The following is a 13,162-nucleotide window of genomic DNA, read 5'->3' as shown; positions in this document are numbered from 1 at the left end:
GGCAACTTCAGCTTCAGCCAGTTTTAGTTGGAGAATTCTGGGAGTTGAAGTCCACAAGTCTTAACGTTGCCCAAGTTTGACGACCTCTGCATTAGGCTGTCCTGTCCAGCCCAATAGGACCGAAAGAAAAATGAAAGTAAGACAGATCCTCAAATACTGCAGCCCCATAGACAATGGACAAATATAAACAATATATTTGTGTCCCACTCAGGCAAGGCAAGGAAGGTTCCCCCCTCACTTTGTTGTTGTTGTTAGAAAGGAGAACTAGTTAAGGAAATTCATGCAGCTTGAATGTTCCAAAATGCAAGGGACGTCTTCTGATTAAGTTGATAGGCTTGAACATTTAAGCCAACCTTTAAAGTATGAATATCCAGAGAGCCACTTTGGTCTAGCAATTAAGGCACCAGATTAGAAACCAGGAGATGGTGAGTTCTAGTTCCGTTTTAGGCATGAAAGCCTGACAGGCGACTTTGGGCCACTCTCTCTCAGCTTAACTGGAGCCAGGAGGAAGAAAAAGTATTAGCTTAGGTTCACTGCCTTGAGTTATTTATAAAAATAAGGTGGGGTGATTTTTTTAAAAACCTTAAATAAATGTAATTCAATCCTGTTTTGGATGACTGGATATGATTCTTTATCTAGATAAACAAACTTTGGGTTTAATCACTTGTTTATCTCATAAGATATGGCCAGCCAATCAGGTGTGGAGCAAAGTGAAGGGACCTAAGGTTACAAAATCTGCACTGCAGCTAGTTGGTGCTTTATTAGGTATGCTAAGAGCCCCAACAAGCTAACTTGCCAGTTAGTCCTGACTTCAGAATGACTAACACAAAAGAAATTTCTACCCTGGAATCTTATCGATTCTCTATTTCCCCCAGGAAATACATTTCCACATGGATTGAAAGTTAGATCAGATTTCCACTCAGAAAGAAGCCGGAATGATGTTTCAACAACAGACAGGAGGAGTTGAGTCAAGGCAACATAGACAATAGAAATCCTGCAGGATTTCTAGGCAAGCTTTGTTGTTCAATTGTTTGGTAGGGAAGGTTTGCCTATTTGCCGATGACTCTAAAGTGTGCAATAGGATTGATATTCCTGGAGGGGTCCGTAATATGGTAAATGATTTAGCTTTACTAGATAAATGGTCAAAGCAATGGAAACTGCAGTTTAATGTTTCCAAATGTAAAATAATGCACTTGGGGAAAAGGAATCGTCAATCTGAGTATTGCATTGGCAGTTCTGTGTTAGCAAAAACTTCAGAAGAGAAGGATTTAGGGGTAGTGATTTCTGACAGCCTCAAAATGGGTGAGCAGTGTGGTCGGGCAGTAAGAAAAGCAAGTAGGATGCTTGGCTGCATAGCTAGAGGTATAACAAGCAGGAAGAGGGAGATTGTGATCCCCTAATATAGAGCACTGGTGAGACCACATTTGGAGTACTGTGTTCAGTTCTGGAGACCTCACCTACAAAAAGATATTGACAAAATTGAACGGGTCCAAAGACGGGCTACAAGAATGGTGGAAGGTCTTAAGCATAAAACGTATCAGGAAAGACTTCATGAACTCAATCTGTATAGTCTGGAGAACAAAAGGAAAAGGGGGGACATGATCGAAACATTTAAATATGCTAAAGGGTTAAATAAGGTTCAGGAGGGAAGTGTTTTTAATAGGAAAGTGAACACAAGAACAAGGGGGCATAATCTGAAGTTAGTTGGGGGAAGGATCAAAAGCAACGTGAGAAAATATTATTTCACTGAAAGAGTAGTAGATCCTTGGAACAAACTTCCAGCAGACGTGGTTGGTAAATCCACAGTAACTGCATTTAAACATGCCTGGGATAAATATATATCCATTGTAAGATAAAATACAGGAAATAGTATAAGGGCAGGCTAGATGGACCATGAGGTCTTTTCTGCCGTCAGTCTTCTATGTTTCTATGGCCGCAGCAAGATCTGACTTCTGGAGACAGAAATATACTGCTTTTGTCCTAAATGTAAAAGAGACTGTGAAGGAATTAGAATATTATTACCAGGTCACCAAAAAAAAGGGTGTGCTACTTTGGTGCAGTTGTTCTTGCATTATTTGTTGCCCTGAATACATTCACATCAGTGATGGGTTCTATTTACCTTCCCCACCGGTTTGCATCATAATCAAAATGCATATTTTGCATGTCCCTTCCCGGAAATGACCCTCTGCGCATTGCGCAATACTTTAAAAAAATAAACCTGCCCCGATTCTTGAGAGGGAGCGGCATACAAATCTAATAAATAATAATAATAATAAAATGAGGAGAGAACCAGCTCAGGAGTGTGGCAGTCCTGTGTCGCTCCCTTTTTTGCCGTTGGCCATTTTTCGCCATCCCCAGTGTTCAGTAGGCTTTCCTGAAGTCAGCGGAGAGCGAAAATGTCCAAAAAGAAGGCTGAAAATCAGCTGGATGGAGCTGACATAGAGCAATGTCTTGTTTGCCCTCAGATATGGCTCCTGTGGCACGCGTGCCATAGGTTTGCCATCACTGCTTTAGCACATGGTCCTCACCAATGTTCCCTCTCTTTTTTTTGGTGTGGGCGGAAAAGTATAGTGTCTGAGCGGCAGTCCCTTTGGGACTGGGCGGCATAGAAGAAGAAAAATAAATAAATAAATAAATAAGAAAAAAATTCCCTTCTATTTTATTAAAAGAAATTAATAATAAAACAAAACCAAAATCTATTACTATTATTACTATCTTCTCCTCTTTTTCCATCCCTGTCTCCTCCCCCCTTGTGTGTGTGTGTGTGTGTGTGTGAACTGTTGAACTGTTGAACCATTTCCAATAACAGGTGAGCTATTGGAAATGGTTCAAGAGTTCACACACACACACACACACACACACACACACGGCTGGGTTTTTTTTCCTCTGTTATTATTTGGGTGCTTTTTACCATATGCTTTAAATCAAGAGTCATTTCTCTCTCTTTCTCTCTCCCCCTCTTGCTCTCTCTCTCTCTTTCTCACTTTCTCTCTCCATCTCTTTCTTTCTCTCTCTCTCTATTGCTTTCTTTCTCTCTCACTCTTTCTATCTCTATTTCTTTCTTTCTCTTCTCTCTCTTGCTATCTCTCTCCCCCCCTTTCTCTATCTCTCTCTTTCTCACTTACTTTCTCTCTCCCTCTCTCTCTCTCTCTGTGTCAGCGAGGGGGCTGCGAGAACGCTTTCTCCGAGCGCTTCGGGAACACCTGCCCTGCCTCTACTGCAGCCCCCTTGCTGAAAGTCCAGGAGGAAAGCACTCCCAGCGAAGGGGTTGCAAGAGGGGTGGGGCGGGCATTCCCGAAGCGTGTGGAGAAAACCCTTTTGCAGACCCCTTGCTGGGAGCGCAGAAATTGGAGAAGGAGAAGCCACAGCCCCCGCCACAGGAGAAGTCGCGCCCCAAGGCAGGAGGTGGAGGACGAGCAGAGGGGGCGGATCAGGCGGGCGGGGGGCAGGGCCGAGAGGCCAGGGGCGCGAGGGGGTCGGAGGCACCGTGGGGAGGCAGGGGCGGCCACGGCTCCCTTCCCTTCTACTGCCGGCGCCTCCCCGCCCCCCCTCCCCGCGGGCTGGCAGGGGGGTGGGGAGCGCGCGCCCGTGGAAAAGGGTGCGTGGTGGGGGTATTTAGGGGGGCGCGCGTGCGCAAGCGTGCAGCTTACGGGAAACGCTGGTCCTCACCTTCTGTTTTTATGAATATTGCACACAATGTTAAGGTGGAATGTTTACCTTCCACTGGACAAGGAGGAGGAACTTATAAGTGAGGTCCCATTTCCCTTCTGGTGGAACAGAGGATGAGATGCTACCACTCAAACCAAAAACTGGGCCTTTTACAGTATGTCCAATTCAGAATCTCGATGCACTTAATCTCAGTTACTATGCTGAACTCTAGAAATTGAGAGGGGAATCTCAAAGGATAAAACCATTCTTGGTGAAAGTTCATAAAAGCAAGGAAGAGCATGTGCCTCTCAGAGGTTCCTTGTCTCGTGCCAAAGGTAAGCCCCTTAACAAGCTCCTTCAGGAAGACTAATTATGAAATAGGAGCCAGTTTATAATGTGTTAGGGCCCATCATCCCTGTAGCACCCATAAAGTCCCTTTCCCACAATACAAAAGCAGAGCAACACAACATTATTGTGTTTAGTCAAAGAGGCAGTTTTCCCTGAATAAAAAACAGCAGGTTTATTAGCCTGGTTTTCTACATCTGGCTTGGCAAAATTAACACAGGAGAGATGGGGCTTTTTGACATTAAGAAAGTCTTATCACAAAATAAGAAGACAGCATAGACTGCCTATCCCAAGTCCTTGGGAAATGTGATCAGAATGATGATTAATTAAAAAGCAAGAAATAATAAGTAACCCTCAAGTTAAGATGGTAATTGGGAACAGAATTTCCACTGCTAAGCGATACAGTTGTAAAGAGTGATGCCACATAACTGCATCACTTAGTGATGGAAATCCTGTTAGTCCCCATTGCCATTGTTAAAAAATCCTATGAGTTATTATTAATAATAATAACAACAGTGTTGGAAGGGACCTTGGGGGTCTTCTAGTCCAACCCCCTACTTAGGCAGGAAAGAAGAGGACTCATCTCAATCCTAGACATTTCCAGCTTGGTCCATCTCAGCCATGGATCTGTCCCCTCTTCAACTCCCCCCACTTGTCTATCCCCACAACTCTGCCCTTTTGACAGCCCTGCACATCAGCACTTCTCTTCAGCTGTCTCAGCTGGTCGCTTTCCAAAGCAAGGGCTCAGAAAGAAAGCCTGCCATGGCCAGCAACTGCCTCGGATTTGGCCATACTGGGAAGATAATGAAGATGAGCTGGATATGACTGATTTGTTTAACCAATCCCTGTTAACAGGAGAAGTTCCTGAGGATTGAAGAATGGCCAGTGTTGTGCCTATTCACAAGAAGGGCAGTAGAGAAGAAGCTGGTAACTACAGGCCAGTTAGCTTGACATCAGTTATAGTTAAAATGATGGAGACTCTACTCAAAAAGAGGATAAATCAGCACCTAAAAAACAATAACTTATTGGACCCAAATCAGCATGACTTTACTGAAGGCAAATCATGTCAGACTAATCTCATTGATTTCTTTGACTATGTCACAAAGGTGTTGGATCAAGGTGGTGCCGTGGATATTGCCTATCTGGACTTCAGCAAAGCCTTTGATACGGTTCCACATAAAGAGCTGATAGATAAATTAGTGAAGATTGCACTTAATTCCCGGATAGTTCAGTGGATCTCAAGCTGGCTGAAGCATAGACATCAGAGAGTTATTGTTAATGGCGAGTATTCTGAGCAGAGTCAGGTTACAAGCGGTGTGCCACAAGGGTCTGTTCTGGGTCCTATTCTTTTTAATATGTTTGTGAGTGACATAGGGGAAGGTTTGGTAGGGAAAGTTTGCCTATTTGCCGATGACTCTAAAGTGTGCAATAGGGTTGATATTCCTGGAGGGGTCTGTAATATGGAGGAAGAAAAAGTATTAGCTTAAGTTCACTGCCTTGAGTTATTTATAAAAATAAGGTGGGATGATTTTTTAAAAAACCTTAAATAAATGTAATTCAATCCTGTTTTGGATGACTGGATATGATTCTTTATCTAGATAAACAAACTTTGGGTTTAATCACTTGTTTATCTCATAAGATATGGCCAGCCAATCAGGTGTGGAGCAAAGTGAAGAGACCTAAGGTTACAAAATCTGCACTGCAGCTAGTTGGTGCTTTATTAGATATGCTAAGAGCCCCAACAAGCTAACCTGCCAGTTAGTCCTGACTTCAGAATGACTAACACAAAAGAAATTTCTACCCTGGAATCTTATCGATTCTCTATTTCCCCCAGGAAATACATTTCCACATGGATTGAAAGTTAGATCAGATTTCCACTCAGAAAGAAGCCGGAATGATGTTTCAACAACAGACAGGAGGAGTTGAGTCAAGGCAACATAGACAATAGAAATCCTGCAGGATTTCTAGGCAAGCTTTGTTGTTCAATTGTTTGGTAGGGAAGGTTTGCCTATTTGCCGATGACTCTAAAGTGTGCAATAGGATTGATATTCCTGGAGGGGGTCTGTAATATGGTAAATGATTTAGCTTTACTAGATAAATGGTCAAAGCAATGGAAACTGCAGTTTAATGTTTCCAAATGTAAAATAATGCACTTGGGGAAAAGGAATTGTCAATCTGAGTATTGCATTGGCAGTTCTGTGTTAGCAAAAACTTCAGAAGAGAAGGATTTAGGGGCAGTGATTTCTGACAGTTTCAAAATGGGTGAGCAGTGTGGTCGGGCAGTAGGAAAAGCAAGTAGGATGCTTGGCTGCATAGCTAGAGGTATAACAAGCAGGAAGAGGGAGATTGTGATCCCCTTATATGGAGCACTGGTGAGACCACATTTGGAATACTGTGTTCAGTTCTACAAAAAGATATTGACAAAATTGAACGGGTCCAAAGACGGGCTACAAGAATGGTGGAAGGTCTTAAGCATAAAACGTATCAGGAAAGACTTCATGAACTCAATCTGTATAGTCTGGAGGACAGAAGGAAAAGGGGGGACATGATCGAAACATTTAAATATGTTAAAGGGTTAAATAAGGTTCAGGGGGGAAGTGTTTTTAATAGGAAAGTGAACACAAGAACAAGGGGACACAATCTGAAGTTAGTTGGGGGAAAGATCAAAAGCAACGTGAGAAAATATTATTACACTGAAAGAGTAGTAGATCCTTGGAACAAACTTCCAGCAGACGTGGTAGATAAATCCACAGTAACTGAATTTAAACATGCCTGGGATAAACATATATCCATTGTAAGATAAAATACAGTATAAGGGCAGACTAGATGGACCATGAGGTCTTTTTCTGCCGTCAGTCTTCTATGCTTCTATGTTTCTATATGGAAGGGCCTACAAAGTGCAGGACCATGTGAGGTTTAATTAGCATTTTTAGAGCCAGAATCTTTTTAGAACTATGAATCTAGATTAGAATTGAATTGAATTAGAATCTAAATTAAGTTCTCAGATCCAGAAACAGCAAATTAATCCAGAGCAGCAATACTAGACAATATACCTGAGCTAAGCAAATACATTTAGATGCCCAGAATCATAGATCTCAGAAACCTCTGCTTTATTGCCAACTTTTAGTTGGACAAATATATGAACAATTAAGAGGCATACACCGATGGCATCATCGTGCTCAGTTCTCCTATCAGAAACCATAAGAATCACCTAGAAACTACAGCACACCCACACATACAACTAAAAGCATAAAACCAGTATATAGATAACAACTTTGTCATAAAAATAGAACACCTACTAGAGAGAAGAAATGAGACAATCAAAAAAATCTTCAAAGAAATAAAATTTATAAGGGAATACACAATCCTTCCTGTGTATCCTCCTCAGCAGCGGAAATGACAGCGAATTAGAAATGTGAATCTATTGAAAAGCAACCCACATTAACCAAATGCTCCATTACTAAAGTAACAACCCAACCTCCCACAAGAGACTGTGTAAGAGCATCATTCAAGACAAGTATCAACATACTGCAGCATCCTAAGGCACCAGAAAAATAAAACAGACTGCCCATAATACATCTCCAACACAATGGAAGGCCATGCAACTTTAGCAAAAAAGTGCCTGACCACTCAACCACTCTTACACAACCAATACAAGCTACAGAAAGAATAATACTGCCAAAGATCAAAAACATCTCAAAATAACCAACAGACTATTACCACCACACATCATCGGAACATACAAACAAAAGCCCTCCAAAACATCTTAAGGAGACCAAAAGACCCAATAAGCCAAGTTTCTATGTTTCTATGTATGTTTCTATGTTTCAAGTATGCTTGGCTGCATAGCTAGAGGTACAGTATAACAAGCAGGAAGAGGGAGATTGTGATCCCCTTATATAGAGCGCTGGTGAGACCACATTTGGAATAATACTGTGTCCAGTTCTGGAGACCTCGCCTACAAAAAGATATTGACAAAATTGAACGGGTCCAAAGACGGGTTACAAAAATGGTGGAAGGTCTTAAGCATAAAACGTATCAGGAAAGACTTCATGAACTCAATCTGTATAGTCTGGAGGACAGAAGGAAAAGGGGGGACATGATCGAAACATTTAAATATGTTAAAGGGTTAAATAAGATTCAGGAGGGAAGTGTTTTTAATAGGAAAGTGAACACAAGAACAAGGGGACACAATCTGAAGTTAGTTGGGGGAAAGATCAAAGGCAACGTGAGAAAATATTATTTCACTGAAAGAGTAGTAGATCCTTGGAACAAACTTCCAGCAGACATGGTTGGCAAATCCACAGTAACTGAATTTAAACATGCCTGGGATAAACATATATCCATTATAAGATAAAATACAGGAAATAGTATAAGGGGAGACTAGATGGACCATGAGGTCTTTTTCTGCCGTCAGTCTTCTATGTTTCTATGTTTCTAAAATGAAAACGGGAATTATTTAAAACAAGGGTCCCCAAAGTCCAGCCCATGGCCCGTTCAAAACTGGGCAATGGAAGCAGTGGGCAAGTGCATCCAGCTCTATTTGTGGTTCAGGTGGATCATCCTCTCTCCCCTCTCCCCAGTCCCCACCAGTCTGCAACATTGTATCAGCCACTATCTAGTGTGAGATAGGCAGAAGATCAGCAGACTGCGTCCATGACTCCAGCTAGGAGTCAGAAGACACAATAAAAGAAATCTAATCTCACAACACTTGGAGAGACTCATCCATAGTATTAACAGGAAACTGAGCATTGGGAACCAACCCAAATCCAAAAATGCAAGGGAATTCCTGCAGACATTCAGACAAATTAGTCATCAACAGACCCATTAAACCACATTTATACATCACTCAAAGGAGACAAAAAGCCTACAATGAAAACTAAAAGAACAGATCTTCCCCAGCAGTCTACACCCACATAAGAGGGATTAACAGGAACAATCAAGCAGAAAACAATACGGTAATCAAGCAACTATCAAAAAGAAAACCAGACCCTCACCAACACTGATACCTTATATAAACAGGGATCAGCACTCCACGCTGATGATGTAACCTAGTTGGGTAATGAAACATCTACAAAGGAATCAAGCTCAGAGGGCACCAAGGACTCCGCAACTGCAGATACCCTGTATATTCTCTTCTATTGGAATGCCACAGATTGCAACTTTTTGTATGTAAAGGAGATTGACTTAAGAAGGAGTTTCAGTGTAAATTGTTGTTTTCAGCAAAAGCTACAGTGCCTCTTAAATCCCCCCAAATTCAAAGAAAAGGGTTCTCCATTTTGAGGCTCAACCATCCTGGGCCACTAAAGGAAGAACAAGGCACATTCTTTCTTTAGGGCAGGGGTCAGGAACCTTTTTGGCTAAGAGAGCCGTAAACGCCACATATTTTGAAATATAATTCCGCGAGAGCCGCACAATATGTTTAAAGGGCCATTGACAGATCAATCGCTCCAATGGGTTTTTTTCTCTGTTATTATTTAAGTGCTTTAACCACATGCTTTAAATCAAGAATCACTTCTCTCTCTGTTTCTCTTTTCTGTCATTCTCTGCCTCAATCATTTTCTCATTTCTCTTTTTTTCTCCCCTTTTTTCTATCATTTCTCTCTCTCTCTTTCTTCCTCTCTCATCTCTTTCTTTCTCTTTCTCTTTCTCTCTCTTGCTTTCTTTCTCTTTCTCTCACTCTCTTCCTTCCTCTCTCATCTCTTTCTTTTTTTCTCTATCTTCCTTTCTTCCTCTCTCTCTCTTCCTTCCTCTCTCATTTCTCTCTCTCTCTCTCTTTCTTCCCCTCTCTCTCTTTCTCTATCTTGCTTTCTTCCTCTCTCTGACTCTCTTCCTTCCTCTCTCATCTCTCTCTCTCTCTTTCTCTATCTTGCTTTCTTCCTCTCTCTTTCTCTCTCTTGCTTTCTTCCTCTCTCTCTCTTCCTTCCTCTCATCTCTTACTTTCTTTCTCTCTCTCTTTCTTTCTCTATCTTGCTTTCTCCCTCTCTCTCCCTCTTCCTTCCTCTCTCATCTCTCTCTCTTTTCTTTCTCTCTCTTTCTCTATCTCTCCCCCTCTTTCTCTCTCTCTCTTTTTCTCACTTTCCCTCTCTTGTTTTCTTTCTCTCTCTCTCTTGCTTTCTCTCTCACACTCTTTCTCTCTCTCGTTCTCTTTCTCTTGCTATCTCTTTCTCCCCCTATTTCTCTCTCTCTCTCTATCTATCTATCTATCTCTCTATCTTGTTCTGTCATTGCTCTCACTCTCTCTCGTTCTCCGGAGGCTGGCGAAAGTAATTTTCAATTACTTTCAATTGTAATTTTCAATTACAATCAACCTATCTCTCCTTCCTTCCTTTCCCCCCTCCCTCTTTTCCTTTCCTTCCTTCCCTTCCCCTTTCTCCTTCTTTCCCTTCTTCCTTCATTCCAACCAACCTATCTCTTCTTCCTGTTTCCTTCTCCTCCCTCTTCCCCTTCCTTCCCCTCTGTCTTTCCCTCCCTTCCCTCCCTATTTTTCCTTCCTTCCTTCCCTTCTGTGTCCTCCCGGCCCTCTCTTCCCTCACATCGTGTAAACTTCGCTCAATCCCGGCCTGAAAAAGGGATGCAATTTTCCTCATGTAGGATGCTGTGCTTCACCCCAGGAGGGCACTCAGATACAAATACTGTACAGATATAAAGAGGGAAACCGGGGAAGTGACTGTCATAATTTATTAAGGTGCCACTTCTTCAGGTGGGTTTTTTTGGGGGGGGCGGGGGACGTGCTAAAACCAAACAATCTGAGGTAAAATTAAAGATCCGACCTGTCCATGAAACCGCCGTCTGCAAGTCCGCTGAGAGAAGAAACGGAGCGCGGATCTTAAAAGGCAGGAGACCGGCCGTGGGTCAACTCTGAGTGACCCACCAACAGCGCTGAGGGACCCTGACCGCTGTGGGGGCCAGCAAGGTCCTCCACGAAGCCACGAGGCGCTCGGGCGGGAAAGCAGAGCCGGGCTGAAGGCCGCGGCGGCGACGGCAGAAGAAGAAGGAGGGATCCAAGAATGCCTGGGAAGAGAGGCGGAGCAGACGGGCGGGCGAGGGCAGCGGCGAGTAGCCACGGCGGCGCGAGGGGGCTAGAGGCGCGGGGGGGGCGGGGGCGGCTTCGTGCGCGCCCTTGGAAAGGGGGCCTTTTGGGGGACGCTGGCGCACGCGTGCGAAGCCTACAACTTGCGCTTGTGCGCTTGTGTTAAATTTTGTTTCTTTCCTAAGTAGCCTTCTGTGTAAAAAAATCCATTTGGGAACGACTCGTTCCCAAATGGATTTTTTTACACAGAAGGCTGCTTAGGAAAGAAACAAAATTTAACACAAGCGCAAGTTGCAACCGCCATCCCGAAGGGGCTCCTACCTTCGCCGCACGCTTTACTCTGGGACTGGAGGACGGGAGGAGCCGAAAGCCACCGGGAGAGGACTGGGCTCAGCAGGAGAAGCGCCGGGCCCCCGCCATTATTCAATTTTCCCGGGCCCGGTACGCCCCTCCCAGTATGCACCGCGGCCTGATGGAGCGCGGTGCACGCATCCTTCCCATAGACAGGTAGGAGCCCTGTCTGCGAGCCAGATACGGCCATCAAAAGAGCCATATCTGGCTCGCGAGCCATAGGTTCCCGACCCCTGCTTTAGGGAATGAAAAAGTAAATCTACCAATACCTAAGTGCAGGGAGTGACTTTTAAATTATTAGATTTTAAATAATAATAATAATAATAATAATAATAATAATAATAATAATAATAATAATATCACTCTTCTACATTTTTCAAAACTGAAAATGGAAGAGCTCGTATGGCATATCTCAATGGCTATTTATAGGGAAAAGAAACCAAGTGGGTGATGGGAAGAGGGGTTGACTTACTTTTTTTAACAGGAAATTTCCTCCACATGCAGCAAATTCTTCCTCTTCTAGGAATTATCAGGTGATCACACAATGCTGCACATCTCATCTAAAAGTTAAAGGAAAAGAAAAACAGTGGTCGCACTTGCTTCTTTCTAAATAAAGTCATGAAAATCAGTATTTTGAGTGATTACGGCACGAAAACATCCAGTGTATTAAATGTTTCAAATCTGAACCTTTGGCTCAAAACATCTCCTTTCTAGTTTCAAACACTTTATTTAGACAATCCTGGAAATATTCTATTATCAAAATTACCTCATCTGATTCAAAGCATCTCATCCTAAAATTAAAATAACTGCTCTCAATTCAAAAACACAAATTCTTCCACGATAACAGCCAGTTTTGTCTAAAGTATAAACCTGAAAAAGCCATTTCTAATTGGAAATAAGACATTTCAAATGCAAAATATTTTGAATGCAACTAATACACGGTAGTTTTCTTGGCAACAATACAAGTAGTCCTCGACTTACAACCATTCACTTAGTGACTATTTGAAGTTAAAATGGCACTTGTGACCATTTTTCACAGTTACAACCATTGCAACATCCCCATGATCATGTGATCCAAATTCAGACATTTGGCAACCAGTTCATATTTAGAACAGTTGCAGTGTCCTGGGGGGTCATGTGATCCCCTTTTGTGACTTTCTGACAAGCAAAGTCAATGGGGAAACCGGATTCACTTAGCAAACAGGTTATTAACTGCAGTGATTCACTTAACAACTCTTGCAAGGAAGATCGTAAATGGGACAAAACTCACTTAACAACTGTCTCGCTTAGCAACATAAATTTTGGGCTCAATTGCAGCCACAATTCAAGTACAGTACTACCTGTTTTGTTAGGGTCTTTTTCCAATATGTTTTGTTTCACTTCCTAGTTTAGCGCAAAGGCCTGCTCATCTCCCATTCATGTACCAATCAGTTCCTACCCTATTTATCTTCAAGATTAAACTTGGAATTTCCAGAGATGCTATTTAGTTCGGCTAGTCCAGGGGTAGGCAAAGTTGGCTCTTCTATGACATGTAGACAACTCCCAGAATTCCTGAGCCAATCATGCGAGCTCAGGAATTCTGGGAGTTGAAGTCCACATGTCATAGAAGAGCCGACTTTGCTTAACCCTGGGCTAGGTAAATGCCAAAAAGAAAAAATAACTCCTGGACCTAACATTTTGTACAACCATAGTCTCAATACTGATGACCACTGCAGTAGCCTGCAGCCATGTGGTCCCAATTAGCTTGCAAACTGCGGAGTTCATGCAGAACGCAGAAATAAAATT

The 13,162-nt window shown here is 42.7% G+C and overlaps 1 protein-coding gene across 3 annotated transcripts in view; it reads right to left on the bottom strand.

Annotated features, from left to right (window-relative positions):
* Positions 1-13,162, bottom strand: part of KDM4B (lysine demethylase 4B) — a 324,593-nt gene that overhangs the window by 294,511 nt on the left and 16,920 nt on the right. For 2 of the 3 annotated variants that reach the window (XM_070744575.1, XM_070744583.1), the window contains exon 2: positions 11,850-11,937. The exons of the other annotated variant lie outside the window; for it this stretch is intronic. The gene's annotated coding sequence lies outside the window, so the exon portion shown is untranslated. The remainder of the gene's footprint in view (positions 1-11,849; positions 11,938-13,162) is intronic. 3 annotated transcript variants of the gene reach the window in all.

The sequence above is a fragment of the Erythrolamprus reginae genome, chromosome 1 (assembly GCF_031021105.1).
Source record: "Erythrolamprus reginae isolate rEryReg1 chromosome 1, rEryReg1.hap1, whole genome shotgun sequence".
NCBI classification, from domain to species: Eukaryota; Metazoa; Chordata; class Lepidosauria; order Squamata; family Dipsadidae; genus Erythrolamprus; species Erythrolamprus reginae.
Note: the sequence above shows the minus strand (reverse complement) of the source record. Positions and strands in the feature narration are given on the sequence as shown.